The sequence below is a fragment of the Cavia porcellus genome, unplaced genomic scaffold (genome assembly GCF_034190915.1).
Source record: "Cavia porcellus strain 051 isolate PalLab524CR breed Dunkin Hartley unplaced genomic scaffold, mCavPor4.1 scaffold_11, whole genome shotgun sequence".
NCBI classification, from domain to species: Eukaryota; Metazoa; Chordata; class Mammalia; order Rodentia; family Caviidae; genus Cavia; species Cavia porcellus.
In genome coordinates this window covers 43,478,070-43,496,911 of record NW_026947494.1, presented here as the reverse complement: position 1 = coordinate 43,496,911, position 18,842 = coordinate 43,478,070, and the positions used below count along the sequence as shown (strand labels likewise).

At 37.7% G+C, this 18,842-nt stretch overlaps 1 pseudogene; it reads right to left on the bottom strand.

Moving 5' to 3' along the window:
• Positions 1-10,473: 10,473 nt before the first annotated feature.
• Positions 10,474-11,766, bottom strand: LOC100727313 (vacuole membrane protein 1-like; annotated as a pseudogene).
• Between the last annotated feature and the right edge of the window lie 7,076 nt (positions 11,767-18,842).

Here is an 18,842-nt window from a genome sequence, read left to right as displayed (position 1 = left end):
ATGATCATGTGATTCTTATTTTTGGCTTTATTGATATGGTGGATTACATTTATTGATTTGCGTCTGTTGAACCATCCTTGCATTCCTGGGATGAATCCCAGGGATGGTGTGTAATCTTCTTGATGATTTGCTGGATCCTATTTGCCAATATTTTATTGAGGATTTTGCATCTGTGTTCATTAGGGAGATCGGTCTATAGTTCTCTTTTTTAGTTGGGTCTTTCTATTACTAGAGTAATATTTGCTTCCAGGAATGACTTAGGAAGGATTGCTTCCCTTTCAGTTTCATTGAATAGTTTGAGGAGTGTCGGCATTAGGTCTTTGTATTTCTTGTAGAATTCTGCAGTGAATACATCTGGGCCTTGGCTCTTCTTTGTAGGTAAGGACTTGATTACATTTTCAATTTCATTAACAGAGATTGGGTTATTCAACAGTTTTACATCCTCTTGATGTAGCTTTGGTACTTCATATGTTTCTAAGAATCTGTCTATTTCTTCTATGTTATCAAACTTTTGAGAGTAGAGGTTTTCGAAATAGGTGTTGATGATCTTCTGTATTTCTATTGGGTCTGTAGTGATTTCACCTTTTTCATTTGTTATTGCATGAATTTGAGCTTTTTCTTCCCTTTTTAAAATAAGGTTGGCTAGGGGCTTATCGATTTTATTTATTCTTTCAAAGAACCAACTCTTTGATTCGTTGATTTTTTGGATTGTTTTCTTAGTCTCTGTTGCATTGATTTCTGCTCTGATTTTTATAATTTCCTCTGTTCTTTTGGCTTTTGGCTTGACTTGCTCTTCTTTTTCTAGCTGTTTGAGGTGTAGCCTCAAGTTATTTATTTGTATTCGTTCTGTTTTCCTGATGTGGGAACTCAGTGCAATAAATTTTCCTCTGAGGACGGCTTTCATTGCATCCCACAAATTCTGGTAAGTTGTATCTGCATTTTCATTTTCTTTTAGGTATTGTTTAATTTCTTCTTTAATTTCTTCTGTGACCCACTGATTACTCAAGAGTGTGTTATTCAGTTTCCACGTGTTTGCGGGATTTTTGCAGTATCTTTTATTATTAATTTCTAATTGCAGAGCGCTATGATCCAATAACATGCAAGGGATGATTTCAACTCTTTTGCACTTGTTTAAATATGTTCTGTGAGCTAATATATGGTCTATTTTAGAGAATGTTCCATGTACTGCTGAGAAGAATGTGTATTCTGATGTTGTTGGGTGGAACATTCTGTATATGTCTATCAAATCCATGTGTTCGCAGGTGTGATTCAGTTCTGTTATTTCTTTGCTCATTTTCTGTCTGCTTGATCTGTCCCTTGGTGTCAATGGCGTATTAAGGTCTCCTGTTACAATTGTGTTACTGATAATTTGAGTTTTCATTTCTGTTAATAGTTGTTTTATATAACTGGGTGCTCTGGAGTTTGGTGCATATATATTTAAGATAGTTACCTCTTCCTCTTGGAGTTTCCCCCTTACGAGTATGTAGTGACGTTCTTTGTCCTTTATGGTCATTGTTGATTTAAAGTTCACGTTGTCTGCAAACAGAATGGCTACTCCTGCCTTTTTTTGGATTCCTGCTGCATGAAGTATTGTTTTCCATCCTTTGACTTTCAGTCTGTGAGTATCCTTCTGGGTTAGATGGGTTTCCTGTAAACAGCATATGGTTGGATTTTGTTTCTTGATCCATTCTGCTAGTCTGTTTCTTTTGATTGGTGCATTGAGACCATTTACATTAATGGTTATTACTGTTAAATGCTGGTTTATTGTTGACTTGTTATCTCTCTGGTGTTGCATCTTTATCTTTCTGTTGTGTTTAATTATCTGCTTTGTTTAGTGGTTTTTTCCTTGGTGTATCTAAACTGTCTTTCAATATTTTTTGCAGGGTTAGTTTGGTGTTCATGAGGTTCTTCAGTTGTTTTTTGTCATGGAAGTATCATATTTCACCATCAATTTTGAATGATAGTTTTGCAGGATACATCAGTCTAGGCTGGAAATCATTTTGCTTTAGGATCTGGAATACTTCACTCCATTCTCTTCTTGACTTTATTGTTTGTGCTGAGAAGTCTGCTGTGATTCTGATAGGTTTTCCTTTATAAGCAATCTGTCTTTTCTCTCTGACAGCTTTTAATAATCTATTCTTGTGTAGGATTTCTGGGATGGTGATTATTATATGTCTGGGTGTAGTTTTATTTTGGTTATGACTATTTGGAGTTCTATATGCTTCACTGATCCTGATGTCGGTTTCTGATCTCATGCTTGGGAAATTTTCAGCTATTACTTCTCTAATTATCCTCTTGACATCCTTTATGTTGTCTCCTTCTTTTTCATTAATCCCTGTTATTCTTATGTTATTTTTCTTTGCATCATCTTGCAGTTGTTGAATTGTTGTTTCCTGATTCCTTGTTATTTTTAAAAGATCTTTCCTTTCCTGTTCACTGGCTGCAATCCTGTCTTCAAGGTGTGAAATTCTATCTTCACTTTCATTAAGGTGGTTTTTATAACTTTCAGTGGAGTTTTTTATTTCCTGTATATCTCTGTGCATCTGCATTATGTATTCTGTTTGTTTCTTATACTGCTCATCTAGGGATTCTATCTTTTTGTTTAGTTCCTCCAATTTTTTAACTGTGTTTTCTTTAGATATATTCAGAATCTCTTTCATTTCTTTTATCATTTCTTCTTTTACCTGGGAGATTATTTCAAGTTTGAATTTCTTTAAAGCTTCCTGGAGTTGCTTGTTAATTTCAGTAGCTATTGTGTCCAATATTTGAGGTGAATGGCATATATTTTCTTCTATATACCTTGCTCCTAGGGTTTCTTGAGATGGGCTGGAGGTTTGAGGTTGTAATTTGGTCTTTCGTTTTGTTATTTTCCTATATTTCTGTGTTTCAAGTGTTATTTGAAAGCTTCCTCAGGATGTGTTGGAAATCCCCTTCTATGTTTGCAGCTACTGACACTCTGGCACCACGCTACCCAAGCCACTGGGCCTGCAGAACCAGTGGCCCTCCTCTGCCTGCTCAGAACTCCTGCTTAGACAAGCTGGGCCTCAGGGACACTGTGCGCCCACCTGCCCGTTGGAAGCTCCACAGTTCTCCAATTGCAGCCGGGATGTGGAGGCAGATGTAGAGGCCTCAAACCCACCTCTCCACTTCACTGCACCTGGAAGCCTGGAGGGACCCAAACAGTCTGGGCTCTGGGCAGAGTGCACTGAGCACTCACCACAGGCTGCAGGGCCTCCGGAACCCGCGATGCTCCACTGCCCGCCGAGACATCCTCACTCCTCCAGACACAGGGGGAGGCTGATGCAGGCACCCCAGATCTGCCCAGCCCCTCCTCTGCACACACGATGGCTAGGTGCGGGAGGCCCAAACAGGCTGGGCTCTGGGGATAGAGTGGGCCTGCCCACCCGTTGGAAGCTCCGCAGTTCTCCAAGTGCAGCCAGGATGGGGAGGCAGATGCAGAGGCCTCAAGCCCACTTCTCCACTTCACTGCACCCAGAAGTCTGGAGGGTCCCCAACAGTCTGGGATTTGGCCAGAGTGCGCTGAGCACTCACCACAGGCCACGGTGCCTCTGGAACCTGAGATCCCTCTCAGCTTGGTGAGATATCCACCAGGATGTATTTTCTTGAAAGACCATTTCTTTTGGATAACAAGTACAAATGGTAACATTAAAAACATTGGGAATCGTGATATTTTTTTCTTTTTTACATAATGTTAAACCAGTATAGAGTTCTACTTTCTCAGAAGCAAAACTAAAAAGCATAGGGAAATATGTATTACCTTCTGGAATTAGGAGGATGAAAGGAACAAAGGGTAAAAGAAAGAGAGAAAAAAGGACAAACGTATTTTCATTGTTACTGCTACCCATATATGGAAAGCACTTAGTTTCAGATATTGATTTTAGTTATATATTGTGGCACAAAGGATGTGGGTTTTGTCTCACTCTTTTTTATCTTTCTGTGATGTGCTGACTTTGGTGTTTGTTTAGTAACTTAGTCACTTTTCTCTCAATGCTGAGACAAAATACCCAACACCCAAAATTAAAGAGGAGGCAGGATTATTTAGCTTCCAATTAGCTGGCTGTAAGGCAGAGTGGTGTGGTAGACACGCCTCACAGAGGAGAAACAGTTCATGGAGGGCAGAAGGTAACAAAGCAACAAGGGAGCCTTAACAGCATCTTTCTGCTCTTTTACTTACCCAGGTTACCAGGATTAGGGCAGTGCCAAATCAGTCAGTGGATTTTTTTAAAATTTTATTTTGAAAGTATATAACAGAACAAGACAGAATAAAGCAAACTAAGATTGTACAGTGAAATTGGTACAGAACTTCACAGCAGGTTACCAGGATAACAGTAATAGGTATCACAGTATATTTTGTTATCTTTATAATAGTTATTCTTTCAATCATGTATATCAAAATGAGACAAAATATAGAACACTATAGAACTTATCAAAACAATATTGAGGGGCTGGGGATTTAGCTCAGCGGCATAAGCGCCTGCCTTGCAAGCAGGCAGTCGCGAGTTCAATTCCCGGTACTGATAAAAAAGAAAAAGACAAAACAAAACAAAAAACAAAAACAATATTGAATAGAGCAGTACCATTAATCAGAAAAGAGCAAAACAGTAATAAAAATATTTGCCTTCAAAGAGATGGTAGAAGGAAGTCCCCCTTATTTGCTATGGTCAACCTCCCAGGAGATGCTCAGATTTCTGGTTCCTGTTTGCTAATGCGCAGCAGAGTGGGGGGGAAGGAGAAAGAGAATAGGGGAAGTGGGATATTTGACTCTAGGCCATGCCTCAGTAGGTTCACTATTGCTTAGCAGGGAGGTAGGCTGGTTGTTTGGTTTTACAGTGTCCTAAGTTCCAACATGGTGCGGATCTCAGGAGCTGCTGCTGGTTCTCCCCCTGGAAGGGGTGCAGTCAGCCACACCGCAACCACTTACCAGGGAGGGGAGGTGCTTGCTTGGCTTCCCAGTATCCTCAGTTCCAACATGGTGCGGATCTCAGGAGCTGCTGCTGTTTCTCAGCAGTCTGCCACACTATCACCGCTTACCAGGGAAGGGAGGTACTTGCTTGGCTTCCCAGTGTCCTAAGTTCCAACATGGCGTGGATCTCAGGAGGTGCTGCTGGTTCTTCCCCTAGAAGAGCTCGGTCTCCAACCAGTGGATTTGAATGGGAAAACTGCACCAGAGAAATTATTCTTTTAAAAACTTTGTTCTTTTTGAAGTTGCTGCTCCCTTTAACTGCATTATAGCTCTGTAATTATTTTCTTGACTCCTATAACCATGAGAGTATAACTGAACACGCAGGACATCTTATTGTAACTGATGATCATTAATCTAGTCTTGTAACCAATGACCTCACACTGCTACCTAATCAGAAGAACTGCCAGACTGTTCTCTTTTCTTTGTACCTCCTACTTGTGCATCATATGAAAACCCTAGCCTACCAGAGATTGGCGCCTGATATTTTGGGAATAACCTCAGTTAGTGTCCATGATGTAAAATAAATCTTCCTCTAAATTCTGAGTGTCATTTTGGAGTTTCTGTTTGCTGTAGCCAGTTGATTTAGTAATCACCCACCCTTAATCCTAGTATCCTTCATCCCAGTGTTGCACCATGACTCAATCACACTCTAGATTTAGCTACCTTTGAAAGAGCCCCACCTATAACTGCATGAGGCTTTGAGTGGAACATCTACACATGAGCCATAACAGTGTTTTATTACTAGAAAACCTAGCCATGTTTTATTTGTTGCATGTTTACTTGTTTCACATATGAGGTCATTTCCTGTGGGGTTAGATGTTTTCTACCTAGAGAGTAAATGTGAAGTCAAGAAACTATTAATTTAAGAATAGGAAGAAGAAAATTGTTCTTCAAAGGAAGTAATTCAATTAAAATGGTATAAAGATATGAATAAACCTTCCAAAAAAGACAAATAGCCAAGACACATATGAAAAGTATCAGTGTCAAATAATTATTAGGGACATACAAATCAAAACCACAATGATACATCATCTCACCCAAATTAGAATGTTTTCATCAAAAAGACAAAAAGAAAAAAAATGCAAGTACTAGTGAGGATGTGGAGAAAGGAGACATCTGTTATACTGCTGGTAGAATGTAAATTAGTACAGCCATTGTTGAAAAGAGATTTGTATTTCCTTAAAAACTAAAAAATAGGGGCTAGGGATTTAGCTCAGCAGCCTAAGCGCCTGCCTTGCAAGCAGGCAGTTGTGAGTTCGGTCCCCGGTACCAATAAAAAAAGGCAAAAAAAAAAAAAAACAAACCCTAAAAAATACAACTATAATATGATCTAGCAATCCCACTGATGCATATATACCCAAGGGAGAGGAAATCAAAGAGGTATGACAAAGAGGTACTTGCACTCCCATATTTATTGTAGCACTACTCATAATAACTAAAATGTGGAATCTATCTAGATGCTCATCAATAGATAAATGGATAAAGAAAATATGGAATTTATATCAGATGAACTATTACTTATTCATAAAAAGGAGTGAAATTCTGTCATTTGGAGCAAAATGGCTAGAAATGGAGGTCATTAGATTTAGTCAAATACCCTAACACAAATAGGCAAATACTATTTTTTCTTACTTGTGGAAGCTAAAATGTCAGTATCATTAGAAAAAATGGCACAGCAGTGGTTGATAGCAACTAGGATGCGCAACAGGGGAGAGGGGATGGAAAGACATTCAGTAAGGGACTAAAACAAGATTTTGTTCTGCTTTTCTATAGCATGGTAGGATAAATATAGGTTAAAACAATCCATGATACGTTTCAAAATGACTAAAAGGGAGCCAAGGATATAACTCAGCAGCACATACCTGCCTGAGTTCAATACACAAAACAAGAAAAATGACTAAAACAGTTTGAAATTTCTAGTACATAAAAGTGGTTAATGTTTGAAGAGATGGAAGTGCATATACCCTGTGTACAATGAGTAATATATCATATATCAAATTATCATAATGTACTCCTAAAGATGTACAAATATTATATACCAGTAAAAATTGTTCTTCTTTGACTGTTTTCTCAGTTTCAAAAAGAATTTATTCAAAAGTTGAAAATTCAAGTTGCCTTTGTCTGCTTTGTGCTGCTGTGACAGAATACATGAGACTAGATAATTTGTAAAGAACAGAGTCTTATTTCTTACCATTTGGAAGCTCAGAAATCCAGAGTCAAGGCTCTTTCTTGCTGCATCACAACATAGTTGAAGAGTTTACTTGGTGAGTTAGAGCCAGAGAAAGAGAGGAGAAGTGGATCAAACTTATCCTTTCACTAGGAAGTCATTTACATGATAACTAACTCACTTTTTTTTTTATTGATACTGGGGATCAAACTCAGAACCGCGAGCTTGCAAGGCAGCACTTATGCCGCTGAGGTAAATCCCCAGCCCCTAACTGACTTCTGCAATAATAGCATTAATCTATTCATGAGGCCAGAGCTCTGATGACATAATTAAATTTAAAATTCCCACCTTCTAACATTGTTCATTCAGGATTTAAGTTTGCAACATGTGAGCTTTGTGGACACATTCGAATCACAGTACAAGTCTACATTGATGTTTGTTTTGAAATGTTATCATTTTTATTTTAAAGAGAATAAAACCAAACAAAGCAAAACAAAATAGAACAGAACAAAGCATATCAATGCAAAGCAAACAATGCAAATAACACAGAATTTCAGGACAAGACAACAGGAAATCAACAGTGGCTACTATAATGTCTCTTGTTTTCTTTGAAGTGAAATGTTATCTTTACATTTGTTCTACTGGGGAAAGGAAAAGACACTGATGCATTTGTTTGAGACTGGCAATCATTGAGGAAAGGGTGAAGTTAGATTCTTTTTTGTAATGATCAAAGATGTCTTTATAAAGTTTTTTCAGGACTTCATTCTAAAAATACAAACAAAAATGAATAAAACAGAAATAAAAAATGGTGTCATGAGACACCAATCAGGTTTTCCTTATATAGTCTCCAAATTGAAAGATAGATTTCCTCAGAGCATGTGCAGTGCATCATAAAATGGCCTTTTTTTTTTTTTTTTTTTTTTTTTTTTTTTGAGAGCAGAAGGGAAAGGACTGGGAAGGATGGCATATTAAACTGTACTGTGGTAGACCTGTAAGACTATTATTCAATCTATGTAACTTTAATACATTTTGACGATTTAGAAAAACAAAGCAACCATTTGTGACAGGCTTAAAAATCTTAACGTACTAAACATACTTACAAACTTCTGGTTTGTCAGAAATTCTCTAATTGTACAGAACGGCAGTTACTGATAAGTTTGTGGCTGCCTGTGATGGTTTGTATCTGGATGTCTTCCAAAACCTCATGCAGTTTTAGATGGGCTTTTTTGGAGATGGCTGAATCTACAGTTTGTGATGGATTCATGGTTCAATGCTGGGTTTAAGGGTTCTGGGATTAAAGGCGGGTGATTGCTGGATCAGTCCACTGTTTGGATTGGTGCTGCCCTAATTCCAGCAGTCTGGATAATATAAACCGGACAAGAAGAGCCTTGTTTAGCCCTTTTTTGCTCTTGCTGCTTTTGCTGTCTTCCACTGCAATGAACTGTTGCCCCTCTCCCATGTGCCAGTCTGCCTTGGAGCCAGCTGATTATGGACTAAAACCTCTACAAACTGTGAACTAAATAAACCTTTCCCTCTTTAACTTTGGGTGTTGGGTATTTTGTTTCAGCAATTCGAAAAAACAACCAAGATACCACCCTAATACAATATAAACTGGTATAAATATTGAAGACATAAGGGTAGGCAAAGAGTTCATGAACAAAATGCAGATCATACAGGAATACTTCAAAGAATCAACAACGGGGATCTCTTCTTATTAAAAAGCTTTTGTACTTCAAAAGAAATCACCAACAGAATGAAAAGCAAATCCACAGAATGGTAAAGAATTTTAGCCAGCTGTCCTGCAGACAAAGGACTTGTATCTAGAACATATAAAGAATTGAAAAACATCAAGCCCCCCAAATTCAAAGACCCAATGCAAAAATGGGTGTCTGAGATGAGCATACACTTCTCAGATTAAAAAAAAAAATACAAATGGCAAATAGATACACGAAGACCTGTTCACCATCACTGGTCATTTGAGAAATGTAAATTAAAACAATATTGAGATTCCATCTCACTCCAGAAAGAATGGCTGCCATCAAGAAATCAACCAATAAGATATGTTGGCAGGGCTGTGGGGAAAAAGGAACAGTTCTCCTTGTTGGTGAGAGTGTACACTGGTGCAACCACGTGGAAATCAGTATGGAGGTTTCTCAAAAACCTAAGAATGGAAGTGTCATTCAACCAGCTTTTCCCCTTTTGGGTATTTTCCCAGAGAAATTGAAAATATCATGCCACAGCTATATATTTGTATATTTTATAGCACTACAATCTGTAATAGCTAAATCTTGGAAACAACTCAAATGCCCACCAACTGCAAAATGTATAAAAAAGCAATGTAATATTGCTCAGCTATAAAAAGGTTTGTCTTGAGGCTTTTATAAGTAAATGGAGGCAACTTGAGACCATATTCATAAGTGAAATAAATCAAACTCACATTTATAAATATTGAATTGTCTACCTAGTATAAAAATAATAAAAATAAAAACTGAAGGAGTAAGATCCAAAATGTATAACTGATACTGTAATAATGAAAGGGAAAGAAAGTGCTCAAAAGGAAAGAACAACTGGGATATGGAATGGAGAAAAGGAGGAAAGGAAAAGATTATATGTATGTAGGTATACACATATAACTGTGTGTGTATATGTATGCAGGATAGATAACTATACCACCAATCTCTGTTAGTTCATTGAAAAGAATAGCTTGTGCTGTCACTGATGGTTTGATCATTTCTTTGTGTCTAGATCTTGTAACCTGAACAACTACTTCTAAGATAACAATATGCAATATATTAACTAACATTAATTTCCTACTTTTTTGAAACTCTGTATCATCTTTATCCTTTTTTTTCCTGTCTTGCTTTTTAAAATAAAAAAAATTGACAATGAGAAAAAATCCCAAAATATAATTTGGGATTAACTGAGGGTAGATACTTCATCTTTTTTTTATTTAAAGGGAAAAAACAAGAAATAAAAAACAAAACAAAGCAATATAAGGGTACAAGTAACACAGAGTTACAAAAAAAGGTAAGAAATCACTAGTTAATAGATTACATATTGTCATCTTAGAAATAGTTGTTCAAGTTACAGGATTAAAGCATACAAAGTAGACATTCAAACAGTGAGACTGCAAACAGTTCTGGTCAATGATCCAACAAAACTCAGTAATATGTCATCTATCTTAACACACCTAAACACACTTGCAGTTGTATCCTCTAGAGCACTTTTTTTCCTCTCTTTTTTACAACAAAATTTACACATTTTGAGTTTAGATACTTCATCTTAATCCATATAGAAAAAGTAGGTCAGTGCATAGCACTGATTAAACTGCCTTCAGAAGAAGTTTTAAAATTGATAGAGGTTGGAAAAGGGAATTTTTCTTCCTGATTTGGAGCCCTCCCAATTTCAGGTAGAAAACATTCATTCTAACTTCTGGAGTCAATTTTTTTTCCCTTAGTTTTTTTTTCTCTGAGTTCAACTGCTGCTGAATTCATTTGGCATAATTTTGTGTAATGGAGTTAATGGTAGGATAAAGTAACACCCCATCATGACTACCACCCACTCAAACACCCAGGACAAACTGTTTTCTCCCTGTGGCATGCCGCTTTGCTGCTGTGGTGAAGCTCCTGCTGCTCAGACTCAAGGAATTCCTGGGATGGCTTCTGCAGAGAGGGACCTGTGTCTGATATGGCACTGGTGAAAGCCATCATCTTCTCCACTATGTGCTAGCTGAAGGTTATCATAACAAAGATTTTTCCAGATATGCATTTTAATTCTTGCTTTTTCAATCAAGATTGCACCAAAGAACATTCAAAAAGGCATAAGAGAGTGTCCACATGTTATTCCAGCCAGATCAATTTGTGTATTTGGAATTGAAGCACAGGCTAGCATTCTAAAATACCCAGCTTCTGATGAGTCTTTGAAGTGTCAGTTTAGCTTGAGAGGGAAAGTCCTCGCAGACTTCATGTGTTCAGGAGCATCTTTTCAGATTTCTGATACTCTTCATCATCTGGTTCAGCACCTGAGAGCTGAGTTGCGCTAGCCTTGAAATACAGAGGAAGTTCTCAATCCTAACTTTCAAGATGGTGCTCCACAAGAAATGCCACCTTCAGTGCCTTCTTCCTCTGGACAAATAAACAGGATAAGAAGGTTTAGGGAAATTAACTTAACTGCCTTCAGAAGCAGCTAATGTAACCAATGGTAGGCTCAGATAAAGCAGCCAGGTGTGTAGGCCTATTCCAGCTCCCACAGAAGACAAAATTCCCAAGGCTACCCAGCAGCTTACAGAAGAAATTGTTTCTTCACACATTGCGCATGCTGTTGATGTGCTTCCTCAACGTAATAGTTAGCCATAGAACAGCAAGAAGCAGTAAAAAAAGATACCACACTGCTTCGATGATGCCATAATTTTGAGGTCTATTCCTTTAAGTTTACAAGAATTTCCAGAGAAAAGTACTGCCAGTCAGGTGGTGGCTGTCTCCTCAGGACAATATTCCTTCTTTGCAATTAGCCCTCTTCTTTGCATTCATTGGAGAGGGTTTTGTGACATTTCCATTGTGTTGTTTCTTGTGCATCACTCACATCTCTGGTCACAGTTTTTCCCATTCTCTGCCATTTCACTGATCAGTAACTCTTGAAGAGCCACTCTGACTCCAGCTTCACTGGACCTCAGCATCCTGAAAGTGGTTCCCAGCCAACTCTCACACCTGCGGCAGGGCTCCAGAAGTTAGATTCTTAGCTCACACTATTCAACTATAAAAACACTAACTAAAATATTAATGAGTAGGAACAAAATGTAGAAATAGAAAAGATGTTTTGAAATATGATATAAAAGCAGAAATTTATAAAGGAAGAGTTGAATGGCTTCAATTATGTAACTTTTATACTTTAAAATATCAAATATGATTATAAAATTGCAACATATATTGTCTACATATATGACCAAAATGAGTATTTTAATATATCAATAAATAAAGATGAATACCTGGAAATAAAAATGATTGGAATAGTTGAACAATTGATTACAAAACAAGAAATTAAAGTAGCTGCTATATTCGTAGTTCATGGAGGAATATTATCCTTAAACATAAGCTTATTAAAAATGTAGTTTAAGACACCCAACAAGGGAAAGGCAATGAAGTTTAGACTCCTTGGGGATGAAGGTTTGGATCACTGCACCAAGAGAGAAACCAAAAGCAGTCGAAAGGGTTTATTTATGTTGTAGCCTGCATCAGAACTTCATCCATAAGGCTGGTTAATGTTCCACTCTATCCATTCATCAGTTATTTCCACCTTTTGACTATCACGAATCAGGTTGTACAAGACACTGTTTGGGTGTTTGCTTGCACTTGCTTTGGGTATAACCCTAGGAGGAAGTTGCTAGCTTATATGATAATTCTGTTTAGCATTTTAAGGAACCCATTTATTTCTAGACAATATCAGGCTTATCTTATTGTTCTTTTCTCCACTAGTACTTCTGTTAAACTTTGCTGATTTCAGTATCTGTGCAATACTTCAGCCTCTCAATTTCCTGAATTATTCTTCTTCAAGCCATAGGTTACTTCTGTCTTGCCCCATAATATGTTATTTTTCTTTCTTTCTTTTTTATTTTTTTTGGTCTTTTTCCTTTTTTTTTTTTTTTTTTTTTATCGGTACTAGGGATCGAACTCACAACTGCCTGCTTGCAAGGCAGGGCCTTATGCCGCTGAGCTAAATCCCCAGCCCCAAAATGTTATTTTTCAAACAATGACTATACTGATCTTTTAAAAACATAAATTAGACTTTTGATTTCTACTTGGGATGTAGAAAGTTGAAAAGAGAATTGTTTCACCCTTACAACAAAGACAAATCTGAATAACATTCAAAATTGTAACTTTTTTCAAACATCTTAGAGAATTGAGAGTTTAGGTCATCAAAGTATTGTGACATTTAAGGAAGGACAGGTAGCTCCATAGAGAGGTGACTCTTGATTACCTGGACCAACACATGATAGGAAGAGATGCAGGGAATCACAGAAGCACACCAGAAAAAATTGAGAAGTTTTAAGGTTAACTATGTGTTAGGATAAGAATATAGCATCTATGAATGCTTTGGACACAGATAAAATTAATTTCTTCCAGTGAGCTTTTCTCTATGGATTTCAACATGAAAAGATTGTAGGTGATGCAGGGGCCCAGAAAGTGTGGCAGAGGAGAAGAACAGTTTCACTGCAGGAAAAGAATGACCCTCTCCTTAGATGCTTTACCCCTATGTTTCTCCTCAGGGAAGCCCTAAGCTTGTGTGGAAAGTGCAGCAAATATTCTCGTATGCTTTAGGCATAGGCGAAGACACAGTGTAGTTGGGAGAAGAGAAGAGCAAAAACCCACAGCCATCTATTTATGGAAGAAGACAAGAAAATATCCTCTGCCACTAGGAAGAGATAGGACCACTGAGGTCAACCTGTTCCTCAGGACCAAGGCACACAGTTCAGGCCTAGAACCAAGGCTGAGCCAGTATCACAGAAAAGGGCCCCTAGCTCAGGCTAGCATGAACTCAGTAACATTAATAGGTGTTTATTAAGAGCAGGAGTTCAAAAACACGGAGAAAGTTTTTCTTTGAGTGTAGGTTCATAAGTAAAGCTTGAGGCAGAAGTGGAGCAGAGCTTTGAGATAAGCTTTCTAGAAGTGTAACCTTACCTCATTGTAAACATAAGTTTATACTAGGCAAATGAAAAGCCTGTAGTTCACTGAGGGTAACTGCAATGACAATATGTACGAACTGAGATGAACTCCTTGGTAGAATGACTCAATGTCCCACAGCAGAGGTCGGAAAAAGTTTTTCACATATCAAAACATGAAGCTACCTCAGCAGCTCATGACCTGCAAATTATAAGACACACAGACAGAGGAAAGTACAGCATATAGTCGAGACAAAGCAATCAAGAGGATCAAACTGAGATATGATTCAGAGGTTAAAATTATTGAACAGAGGATCAGATAATTAATAGAATTCATAAACATATGAAGAATGATCGAGAGATGGAAACTATAAGACCTAACCAAAGGAAAATACAGGAAGTAAAAAACATGATGAAAGAATGATTATGAAAGAAGATGAAAGATCTTGATATGCTCATTAGTAGACTCAGCTCAGCTGAGGAGCTAGAGGACTTGAGGACAGTCCAAAAGAAATTGCCTGAACTAAAGCACAAAGAGAAAAAAAAGTAAAAATAAATTTAGTGCAGACCAAGCCAGGGACAATGTCAAGCAAATAGCCAAACACTGAATCTCAATAATAAAATAGGCAAGGTAATAGAAGAAATACCTGAAAATATGAATAATAATGTAGAACTTTTATCCCTAGTGAAGAAAGAAAAGGCTTTGAAGTGTCTACCATAGAGAGATACTCCCCAAATGGGTCTGATGGTCTAAGTAGAGACCAGAATCAGGAACATCTAGTCTTAGGCTGTGGTCATTATATTAAATAGTGAGGTCTATTCTAAATCTCAGCTGCATAATTAAATGCCAGTGTCATGTATGAGCACCACAGTACCTAATTCTTGGTGATGTGCAGAAGATTACAGTAAAGGAATTGTTCCACTACTAAATATTTCATGTGGGTTGATCCTAAGCATTTCTTCCTGTTTCCCAAGTGATTTTAAAGTAGTTGCTGTAGTAGAGAAGAACTGATATAAAGTGTTGTCTGATACAGTGTGGACCCTCAGCAAGTAGTGAACTTCCTATATCCCAGTTCAACCTGAAATCATTTTCAAGTCATAGTATTTGCCAAATGTGTCCCAAGGGAGAGTTGGTTCCTTTTTTATGATTGAGTGTGTGATGGATGGACTCCAAAGAGTGTCAAGTGAATCAAGTTCAGGATGGGCCATACCTGGCTACAGTTTGCTTCTCAGGGGTTACAGTGCATTAAAACCTTGTACTTCCTTCTTCCCAGCTTTTCTCAGCACCTGGTATTAGAGACTTTGGCTTGAGTCCATAAATCTCTGCAGTTCTCATTTGACCAAAGCAGATAGTACTCTCCTCTCATTTTTCTGAGACTTAGTTCAATATTTCTTCTGACTCTAATCATCTATATGCTTGCTTATTTATTTATTTATTTATTTGTGACAACATATACTTCTGGTTATGGTATAACATTATACGATATATAAAACATTTATAAGTCTCTGAATTGGTAAAATTTGATAATTAACTTCTAGTAACAGCTCAGTGGTAGATATCTAGAGTTCCTATATTCTTCTCCATACTTAATATATTAAACAATAGAGTCCTCAATGACTTACCCATGTTTTCCATATTTTAATGGTATCTTTGAAAGAAGAGTAATTTCATAATAATTTTTTGCCCTTTATATAGAGAAATATTATAGATGTTTATTAGTTCACCAAATATTCCATACCAACATTCTAAAAGCATCTGACTAATTACAGTGAGTTACAATGTAAAAGAAATCTTTGGAGTCCAATTAACTGTTTAATGTTTATCCTGTCATTGTTCGAATGTTGTTTTATTGACAGCTGTCAATAAATGTTGTGGGATAGCTGTTTTTTCTGTTTGGTCTGAGTGAATTTGAAGAAATATTAGGCATACTAACTTTTTGTCGTATTTTTAGAGAGCAATATAGACATAGACAGTTTTGTGGTCATGTACTGAGTCACATCAAAGTACAGCTGTTGGGCAGGAAGCTGTAGCTCCCACGCGGTTTGAAATTGACACATGACACCTTTTTACAGTAAATATTCAGAGACTGAAAACCACATATTATGTTATGGGAGAGTAAAATGAATTGCTAGGTGCTCCTGTAGGCACTAGGAAATTTGGGTTACAGTTTTTGATTTATCCATCTGACCTTTTTATTAGATTAGGATTCATAGCATCTAAAGGAAGATATTTGGTAGTGCTATGGCCTGCATGTCTCAACCAAATTCATGTTTTGGAAACTTAATCCCTACTATAACAGTGTTGAGAAGTGGGAATTTTAGGGGTGGCTGGAATGAATTAATGCTGTTGCAACAGGATTGAGTTAGTTGTCTTGTGAATAGGTTTCCAATAAAAAGATGAATTCGGCATTCTTCCCTTTTCTCTTTGTCCTATATGTGTTCTCTTGTTCTTCTGCCTCCTGCCATGGATGAATCAGCAAAAGGGTCCTTGCCAAATGTGGGTTTCTTAATCTTGGACTTTCCACCTAATAGAACTGTAATAAATAAGTCTCTGTTCTTTACATATTACCCAGCTTCAGGTATTCTATCATACAGCACAAAACAAACTAAGAAGTTTGTTACTGAGCAGTGAGGATTTTGTTAAAAGTATTGTACTTGAAAATGTGGATGCGGCTTTGGAAGAGGACAGTGGATAGAGGCTGGAACAATTTGAAAGAGCACAGTGAAGAAAGGTCTAGATTTCTGCAAATGGAACATAAGAGTGACTCTAGTGAGGGTGCAGAAAAAGAGAACTATAGCCAAAACATGCAACTTCTTAGAGGTTAAATAGTTGTGGTTAGAATGCTGGTAAAACTCTAAGACTACTCTCAGGAGGTCTCAGCCTGAACTGAGAAGGTATTAGAAATTAGACAAAAAGCTTTTCTTGTTATGTGGCAAGGAACTTATCAGAATTATGTCTGAGTCCTAGGACATTGTGGAAGGAAGAGTTTAAGAACAATAAACAAGGATATCTGGCAGAAGAGATATTTAAATAGTAAATGTGCATCATAACTTCTTTTTGGCTACTTATAGTAAAAGGAGAAAAATAATTTAAAGGTGAAATTTTTAAAAGGAAAATAGGAAGTAAAAATTTTGAAAAGTTTCAGTCTGGCCTGTAAAGAATGAAAAGTGTGTTTAGGCAGGCAAACTAAATGTTGGCCAAGGGACCATTTGCTAAAGAGATGATCTGGGTAGAATGCTATACATCAAGACATTGGAAAAAGGCTCAGAAGGTATTTGGAGATTCCCAAGGCAGGCCTGCCCATCAGAGGCCCACAGCAGGGCGTGGTTTCCAGACAGGCCCCCTGAGACTTCAGAATTTGCTACTCAGGTTGCCGTGGAGCTCTGCTCCTTGCAGTCTGGTACTGCATTCCTTTACTACCCCAGCTTCAGCTCAAGCAGCCCTACGTGTGGCTGAGTCCAACACTCTTGCGGATATAGACAGTGGGTTCTGGTGACATCCACCTGCTGGTAATTCTGCAGGCCCAGAGTTTGTAAGCTGTGGGGCCCTGAAATCCTAGATTTTAAAGCATATTAAAAACTATGTGCTGAGAACATGGGACATGGTGTTAAAGGAGATTATTTTCCGGTTTTAACGCAATGTTTTTTCCTATTGAGTTTTGGGCTTTTGGGACCAGTTATCCCTTTCTTCTTGCCTATGTCTCCTTGTTGGAATGAGAATGTCTATTCTATTCCTGTCCCACCATTGTATTTTAGAGGCATATAACTTGTTAATTCCACAAATTCACAGCTGGGAAGGAAATTGCCTTTGGATGAATCATGTATTGCGTCTCACTCATAGCTCATTCAGATGAGTGATGTTGGAATGAGATTTTTGGGGATATTTAGGATGGGATGAATGTGTTCTGTATGTAAGAAGGACATGAATTTTGATGGTCAGGGGTATAATGCTATGATTTGAATATGTCTCCCAAAGTTGTTATAAACTTAATTCCCAATGCAAAGTGTTGAGAGGCTGGATATTTAGGAGGTAATTAAGTCATGAGGGCTTTGCTCTCATGAATAGATTAATACCATATCACAGAGAACAGATTCTTGATAAAAGTATGAATTTGTTCCTCCTTTCACCTTCTTGTTCTTTTCTTTTGTCTTTTACCATAGAATGACATAGAAAAATGTGCCTTAGTAGCTGCAAACCCCTTCACTTTGAACATCCAAGCTTCCAGAATTGTAAGAAACTAAAGTCTATTCTCTATAAATCACTCAGTGTTTTAAGCAACTATCACTATAGCAAAATATTCAATATAATTAACTTAGAGAAGAAAAGGATAACTTTGACTCATGGTTTGAGGGATTCCAGGCCTTGATTGGACAGGTCCATTGCTTTTAGGCCTGGAGTGACGCAGCATGTCATGGTGAGAATGTGAGGCAGAGCAACACTACTTACATCAGGAGCCAAAGAGCAAAAGAGAACAAAGAAGACCCCAGAGTACCACAGTCCCCTGCAAAGCTATGCCTTTGATGATCTAAAGGTCTACACTGGATGTCATACTGTAAAGATTCTGTCATCTCCTAATACTGCACTTCTTCCTGAGGACCGAATTGTTTTTTTCTTTTTTTTTTCTTTTGAGACAGGATCTCACTAGGCAGTTCAGACTGGCCTTGATGTCACTTTGTAGCCCAGGCTGGTCTCAAACTTGCATGATCCTCCTGCCTCAGCCTCTCGAGAATGCTGGGATTACAGGCTTGAGCCACCATGCCCGGCAAGGACCAAGTATTTAGCGTATAAGACCTTTTGGGAGACACTCAAGATCTAAACAATAGCACCTAATCTCATGTGCTCTGTTACAGGAACAAAAAAAAAATGGACTATAACAAAGGATAGATGGTTAATGAGTTTAATTTACTTTCCTAATTGACATGTAGGAAGGGATATAGTGATACCCCAGGATCACCTGGGAAGTTAGTTGTTAGGCACAGTTATGAGGAAAAGGGTAGAAATGTGTACAAGAGAGATGAGCTAATCAACTGTGAAA